The sequence below is a fragment of the Misgurnus anguillicaudatus genome, chromosome 2 (assembly GCF_027580225.2).
Source record: "Misgurnus anguillicaudatus chromosome 2, ASM2758022v2, whole genome shotgun sequence".
Lineage (NCBI taxonomy): Eukaryota > Metazoa > Chordata > Actinopteri > Cypriniformes > Cobitidae > Misgurnus > Misgurnus anguillicaudatus.
The window spans coordinates 46,991,502-47,000,141 of NC_073338.2; the positions used below are offsets into that span (position 1 = coordinate 46,991,502).

At 35.2% G+C, this 8,640-nt stretch overlaps 1 long non-coding RNA gene across 1 annotated transcript; it reads right to left on the reverse strand.

The window, feature by feature from the left end:
* Window positions 1-4,490: 4,490 nt before the first annotated feature.
* LOC129416897 (uncharacterized) lies at window positions 4,491-7,671 on the reverse strand. Its single transcript, XR_012371199.1, has 4 exons — window positions 7,600-7,671; window positions 5,593-5,667; window positions 5,179-5,328; window positions 4,491-4,645 (listed from the first exon to the last, which is right to left on the reverse strand). It is a non-coding gene; the product is annotated as an uncharacterized lncRNA (long non-coding RNA).
* Between the last annotated feature and the right edge of the window lie 969 nt (window positions 7,672-8,640).

The window sequence follows — 8,640 nt, forward strand, 5'->3', positions numbered from 1 at the left end:
GAGCATGCCACACCAGCAGGCGGTGATATAACTCAAATCGTAAAGCCATCTTGGCCAATCAGAAGCCTAACAAAAGTGACGTCACAAGGCAAAAACCCAGTTTTTACTGTCTACACAACAACACCGCAACCGGTGTTTTCAAAAATGTCCATTTTCCGTGACCTGATACTGCATTTTCGTGTGGACGAACGGCCGAACCGTGTAAAAAAAGTCACGGTTATAATAATACCCGTGTCAGTGTGGACAAGGCCAAAGACAGCTCACCACAAACAAACACATTTTCAACCAGAGTCTCAACACAGGAAATCACGCAAAATGTCGCGAGACTTCAGAATAAGCATGGCGGACGATATGCAGGAAGAAATTTCAATGATCGTGTTTGGAATGATTTTCACCGAAAATTCAAGGTAAAAAAAGAAAAGGGTTTGAGTAAAGTCATGTAGACAGCGGGAACATGATCTGTACAAGTTCACTTTGCATCAATTTAACTTTGTGCTGCGCCATGACTGCTTCCGTCTTCCATCATCTCTCTTTCCGATTGGATATTGTTTCGTTTCACGTGATAATCTCAAGAGCGTGGGTGCGTTTGTCCTCAGGGTCCCCCCACACATCAGGATTTCTGATCGTAAATATTAAACACGTTTAATATTTATGATTCTCGATAGAGGCGGCTCCGACGTTCTTCCGATCAGGTTCAGACATTTTTAACACACCTCACCATCAAGATAATCGAGACAAAGCTAGGATTGTCGGAAGAGGGGAAATTGGCCCAAAATCAGCCCGATTATCTTTTGGTGTGTACCCAGCATAAGAAAACCAGAAATCCAGAAAACATTCCTGACCAAGAGCATCATTGCTTTCTATGTTCCCCTACCAAAAATCACTTGATCGTTCCTAAAGCCCTCAGACCGAAAACATACGAGCACACTCAATAAACATCATGAAAACTAAGACAAGATGACAGGATCATGACACTCCCTTTTTTGTTTTGTTTTTGTTTTTTTTGCATTGCAGGATTTTTAAGGGAACAAAAATAAATAAATGAATAAATAAATATTATTGTTATTGTTACACAAGTATTGTCCACTATTTTAAGTCTGTTGTGCTGCACATTAAATCCCATACCAATTAATATGTGCATTAAATTAGTATATTTACAATTTTTGCTATCAATTAAACAAATTTGACAAACTTATTTAAATTTAATGGCTCAAAAAAAAAAGGAATAAAAATCAACATTTAATTTTTAACACCATCAGAGTCACTCGATGAAACCCTGTACAGTAGTATTCATGGAAATTTTTGTATGTATTTTTATTTTTATCAAGTGTAATCACATGAATATTTATTAAATAAATATTATTTTTTTATTAATATCCATTTACTGCTCATTTAGACTTGTTATTAATTTTTTTATGGTGTTGTCATTTGTGCGCTCTCATCCATGCTTATATTTTCATACGAAACTGACACAACCCATATTGAACACAATCATTATATGCAGTTATCAGGTCAGGCACAAATGACACAGTTTACACTCTTAAAAATAAAGGTACAATACCATAGAAGAACCATTTTTTGGTTCCTCAAAGAACCATTCAGTCAAAGGTTCTTTATACCACAAAGAAACTTTTTTGGAAGGGTCTTCTGTTGTTTAGGGTTCAACCATTCAGCCAAAAAAAATCTTGAATGGCATCATGAATCACCTTTATTTTTTATTTTTTAGTGTGTATAGATTCATAAGGAACCGTTTACATCTGAAAAACCTTTCAGTTTAAAAAAAAGGTTCTTCAGATTATAAAACTTCTTTTACGGCATTGCTGTGAAAAAAACTTTTAGGCACCTTTATTTTTAAGAGCGCATAAAGAAAATGATGCTTTCTATCAGCTTTATAAATGTGTTTCTGGCATTCTGTCATTGTGATTATGACCTGTCACAAACACTGCCAACAGGAGATGTTTTAATGGCGACATACCTGAGACACTTGGCATGAGTTTCCAGGTTTATAATTATGCGAACAGCTCCGGTGACGCGTCTCCTTTACATACATACATACAAACAAACAGCCATACTTACATTTCACAGCATCTATGACATGAATCTTACAATTATCTTTAGACTGACAAGTCTGTAGTAAACATTTCAAGAGAAAACATATTGTGGTCTTTCTCTGATGCTAGATGGAAAATGTGATGTTTTTTCTATGAGACCTACGGTCATTACTGTATAGAGTTTATTTTATGGACAACAATTCACTTCTGGTTCATTTACTGTACACATTTGAAATAAAGTGTATTCAAGAATAAATCTGAGGATATTTACAGTGTTTGGACCAACCAACAGCATCTCTCAGATGCACAAAAATGCACAATCATCTGCATTTCATATAACAGAAAGCCCCAAAATAAATGTAATCATTACTGACATGTCACTGGTCTTCAACCTATGTTATGTTTTCAAAGTGGAAACGAAGGAGGATAAGAATCTGTATACATAATCACTGAAAATCTTATGATAATCCTATAAGCAGGTTCTTCGTAAACAAGCACTGGTTCTGATCTGAAAAATGAATAATGAAATTTGAGAATGAAGTATACTTTCAGTAAATATTGACTTTTAAAATCTCGGTCTGTTTGTCACAAATAAAAATCATGTGCCCGAGCTTTGGTTTGTCTTTTTTTTCAGATTTCTACCAGTTATTTTGGGGTTAGGAAGAACCAAAAAATATAACAACCATTTTTTTGGCAGTGTATTTGTCCATGTTTATGTACAACAGGTTCCACTTACATACAATTAATTTTTATGGTGCAAAAAAAAAAATGGATGTCCACGAGATTAAAAGACTTGGAACAGACTGCAGGTCGTATGCACTGTTTATGATGCTTGCTTTCTTTTTTTGCTATTTTTCAAAGTTTGACAGACATGGTCACAATACTGTTAATGTCAAAAATAAAGCTACATGAAGATTATTAAAAAAATGACTGCTGTAAATAACTAATTTGGGACATGCCGCATTGTTAGATTGTGGATTTAAACCCCAAAAATTATGCACCTTGTAATGCACAGAAGTCACTTTGGATAAAAGTGTCTGCTAAAGGCAAAATCAATGCTAATATAAATTTATTTGTTAAATTTGTGATTTTTAGGTGAAACTATTCCTCCTCCTAAAGCACTGGGTATACTAGGGATGTCCACGTATGTGTGCCGTCCGCATGATATCATTTCCGTCATCAGGGGGGTCCACGGACGGTGCTGCCCAAAAATTGAGACCGCACGGACAGTGCACGTACAACAGTGCATGCGCGTGAAAATATTGAGACATGACACTACACTACAAACAATTATACAAAGGAAATATACAGCATTTGCACAAACACTATCGTTTTTTTCTTTTTAAATTTTTTCTTCTTCCAAAAACAGAAACTGTGGAGAATTTTCGTCACCATAATGTTTGATTCCTGTTTTTTGTTTTCTTGTTGTTTGTTCTAAAATGTGTGTGTGCAACTTTTCTTCACCTTTCCTAAATGTTTTAATGAACAAGAGATACAAATGAGATAATTGTTCAATACCGAAACATCTCACCGTTTCTTGCAGACATTGACATCTTGATAAATTTTAGCACTGTTTTAGACCTTGTTCACTTCTCATTTAAAGTGTGAGATTGCAGGGATTTCTCTCAGGAGAAACATCTGAGAAAAAGTCTCCATTTGTTCTGCACTTAATCACATAGCTGTCTAGGAGAAATAATTGAAATGTCTCATTTGTGATTTTTCTTTCCTAAAAGATTTGTGGACTGGATTTACCCAGCTATAAGTCATTTGATCTATCTCAACCAGAAAAGTCCCAGGAAAGACCAAGATATTTGTGGCCTGTGATCTTAACCCACGCTTGATGGAAGATCTACCAACACTTATATCATCACTGACCCTCAACCCTACCGCAAATCAATTACAGGTCTCTACTGTGCTAAACCAGGCTAGCTTTGTGTGCATTCAAGCTGTACGATTTGGCCATGACATACACTGTAAAAAGAATCCTGTGAAAAATACAGTAACTTGCTGGCAGCAATTAGCTAGTAAGTTGCTGTATTTCATTTCACAGTATTCTTACTGTAAATGTATCTGCAGTAAAATTAAAATTACTGTGAACTCTTTTACAGTAATAATCACAGTACTGTATTTCATAACTACTGTAATAGGGATTACTGCATTTATTTTGTGTACTGTAAAATAAAGACACTGTTTGTCACAAAAATGCCATTTATTTTATCACCTTAAATTACAAAAATTCATAAATTAAAAATAGCATAGCATACATTTTTTTGTGTTACATTTTTTCTGTGAACATCTCAAAACTTTTCTGAACATATAATTTTTTTTAAATATGTTAACATTTTTCTGTGAATGTTTCATTTAATTTCAACACTTTTCAGAACATACAAAAACACTTTTTTTCTGAACACACAAAACAATCAATATTTATTAAAAAGTTTCTGATAAATTACAAATGCATAAAAGTTAAATGATTTACATTTACAGCAGGATTTCAAACCTGAATATTGTTTTTCTCCCAGACCTTTTTTTGAGAAATATTATTCTTTTAAATCTGGACATGAACTAGTTGACTTCCTGGGCTGGACTCTACCCTGTAATGAAAGAAATTGACTATTAATGTAAAAGCAAGACAGATGGGATGATGACATATACATAAAAGTTTACTTCGCAGTGATTTACTTTTAAATAAACAATTTTAATTTTTTAATATGCTCTGTTGGTGGTTTGTGGAGTTTACAGTTTACAGTTAGTGATACAACAGTGAAATTTATGGTAAATATTTGTTAATTTGTGAATGGAAAAGTATTGTTTCACTCGACGCGCCAAACACATATTTTGAAATGACGACCACACACATGCTGGGATACATACATGTTGTGACAAACGCCCTCGAAAAAAGAAGTCACCGGCTGCCACTGTATTAGACTAGCTGTGCTGCTTTTCTACCTTTTGCATGGCGAGTTAAATTAAACGTTTGATATTTAACAATAGCACAACAGTTCATTTAAAAAAAAAACACTTTAAGAAGTATTTTACTAATCGGGTAGTCGGTTAAAGAATGAGTACTCAAATAATTGTTCCCATTCTTAGTCAAAACTATATAAAAAAACAAATAAGTGCTTACCTCTGGATAAATCCCAATGTAGTGGCTGCCTCATACATAGTATGACGCAAAAAGGCTAGAGCAGAAGTGAAATCACAACCGTCACTCAATTGGAGGAGAACTCAGCACTCGATGGAAAGCATCCATTTTTTGCCCTCAGATTGGACTCTCCTAAAAAATATTAAATAAAAGTTGACATTGCACAGTATTCAATCTGATATGGTTTAGTATTTTACATAAGCAAAATTAATCGAAAACACTAGCCCTATAACTACCTCTTTCTTTCCTATTAGATCAATAACCACTAGAGAATTTTGGAATATACGTGCAAGATGACATAAAACTTTGTTCACACAGTGACTTGATACAAATACGCTTTATAGATGAAGTAACCCCTAAAATTGGCATCTATTATGTTGAGTGCTGGGATCATACCGAGCATGATGAGCCTTGGAGTGCTTAGCATGGAAATCTGGGCCTCAGCATCTGCTTACTGTAGGTGGAAGTTTCCTGTAACACAAAATAAACAAACAAAAAAATAACTTTTAGAAATCACAAGTACAATATTCATAAGAGTAAAAGTGTGTCAATACTGTACAAAAATAACTTGCATCAACCAAGAGAAAAACAGCTTTTTCCTGTTGCATGGTTTCTGTGCACTTTAACATGTTTGATATATTAATTTATACAACAGTTCTTTCTGGTTCTCGAATCTGATTGGCTAAGAGCTATGCGATATTCTACTGATAACGGCACAGTAACGGCACACCTTTCGTATCATTCCGCCACCTAGTGAATGGAGGTCCTTTAAACAGGCTCATCTCTGAATGGAAAAACTGCACGCAAACACGGACAAACACAGACGCGCTGTCTCATTAGTTCACTAGCTCGTTAGGGTTGCTGCGGTGACAGAATTTTCCCACCGGTTAATCAGCACGTGACAAATCCGATGATACCAATATCTCCGTGTGGGAGGGGCTTATAAATGCTCATGCAGACGTGCGCATTTTACTTTCACTTTTGAATCACGCAACTGTTTAAATGCAGCGCTTGCATACGCCCGGCCCAATAAATATTATGACAAAAACGAGTAAGACCATTCAGTTGTAAGTGTTTGCTCTCTCTAACGAAACTAAATGATTTAATTACAAGAAAAATATCAAAACGTTGGTGAAAGACGGTGTCGCGGTGGGCAAGTGATCTAAACGGTGAGAGGCTGAAGCACCAGTAATCCCCGTTTCACAGACTATCGCGACAAGCCTATAGCTCGTAAATCAGTCTGTGAATCCCAATCGGAAGCGACTATTCCGTCAAAGATCAGCGACTTCCATGTAACGGGACCCTCAGTGTATGTAGATAAAAAGTCTTGTTCTAAGTTAATAAACACATAACGGTTCATTATGAAAGGTCTTTATACACCCCTGATCATATAGTTTTGTATATTATTTTGCATTTCTGTCAAGAGATCCTTCTAAAAATTACACACTGCACCTTTAATGGGAGTTATGTCTTGTCACATCGTGTGGACGATTAACACTTGGAAAGAGGAATGTAAACTATTTTTTTCTGAAGCAATATCTCTTATCAGAACGCCAAAACACCGTGGAACTGCAGGTAAGCACCACAGCTTTTAAATGTGGACATTGATCATTTATTTTATCGTGACGTGACTATTAAAACATGTTATGAGATATTGCCACTGATATATTTAAAAGCAGCATGCAAAAACATCTCTCTGACACTGATAAATAACCGTTTTATATAGTACTGACAAGAACAAAGTTTAATAATAATCGAGTGCTCGTATCGCGTTAAGAATAAATGGGAAAGCATAGTAACATTGTAAAATTATAGTTTTATTAACTTTCACCTCGCGCCAAAACAATAACAAACACAAAAGACACTAAATATGAATAAGAAAACGATTAATAGTTTCATTATGACACCAAATACTGCTGATTTGATCTCATTTTGACGATCATAAACAAACAAGGCCAACATGAGAGCCAGGGAATATCTGTCAGAAATGTAGCCCAGAGAGGGCGGTGGTCAGCGGGGCGAGTGAACACTGATGTCCGCTCATGCTTTGGTTCTCATTCGTACCGAATCTCACTAAGCAAACGTTCAAACAGGCGCTATCTTTACCAATCGACTGCAGATTTAAATATAATACATATACATTCTCGACTGAACTAGTCCTAAAACTACACTTTGTGACCAAGAAACGGTAAAAAAAATCGTGAAATTATGAAAAATGTGTGTTATGCTTTCTTTCGAATCGGCCCGCTCCGTTTCCTCAGGCAGCAACGTAAGCGAGCAAGAGAAAAAAACGTGAGATTTAAACGAATATCGCGCCAATAAATACAAAAATACACACTTTTAAATTAATTTTGGTTCACAATGCTAACGCTATAATTAAATTAAAGACTGGATAAGTCTTACCTCATATCTCCTCAGCTGCGTTTTCTTTCAGCTTGAGAGACTGGTTTCAGCCTGGCTGCGGAGGTCGCACTCGCATACGTCATCAACCCTGGTTTATTTAAGTTAACTGACCATTAGATTCGCAAGTCATAAGCATATTAAACAATTTACTATTAACTAAGAATAACAGTCAACTTTATAATTGTTAATATTCTGAAACAAGCATTGAGACACGACCAATTACTATTATTATTAAATTATTATCCTTCTCTAAACTAATGACGTTATAAAATGTTGCCAAACTAGAAAATATATCGAAATCATGCAGAATTATATATTTGTGGTAAAAAAATTACAAAATGCACACACAAGACGGTGAAGTGTGCTGCTCATTCTCTCTCAGTGCACTCTTAAAGTTGAACAAACAGACTTTACAAGAGTAAACTTTGGAATTAAATTAGCAAATTTACCTTTCTGAAGTAAAAATTCAGATGAAAGTGTGGAATCTCGTAGCTTTCCTTCGCTGAAGAAAAAAATCCTTTAGAAATTGCTGTATTGTGATTCACAGGAAAAATATTTTTACTGTAGAATTTACCCGACGTTGAAAAAAGACCATGATGCTTTGCAGATCTACAGCAACATGCTGTATACAAGTTCTACAGTAAGCATTTGCTCATTTTACAGTAATAATGCTGTGAAAACTACAGAAATTTGTTACAGTGTAGTCTCACAAAACCTATATGACTATTGATATAAAGTCTGGTTTACATGACACATGCTTCTTGGTGGAGAATCAAACATACCACAATAAGTGTTTAGAAAAACCAATCTCACGGTAATTTGTGTTATAGTCACAAAATATTTGATTTGTGTATTCGTGTTACTAGGGATATGAATTGGCAAGGCTCTCACAATATAATACATATCACGATACATGAGACATTACGATATTATACAATATGTTGCATGTTGCTTTACATTGCTTTTTCTTTTTATATCAAAAATGTTTTAAAAATAGAGCTGAATTGCTGCGACAACTACTGCAGCGGCGGAGGAGGGCGT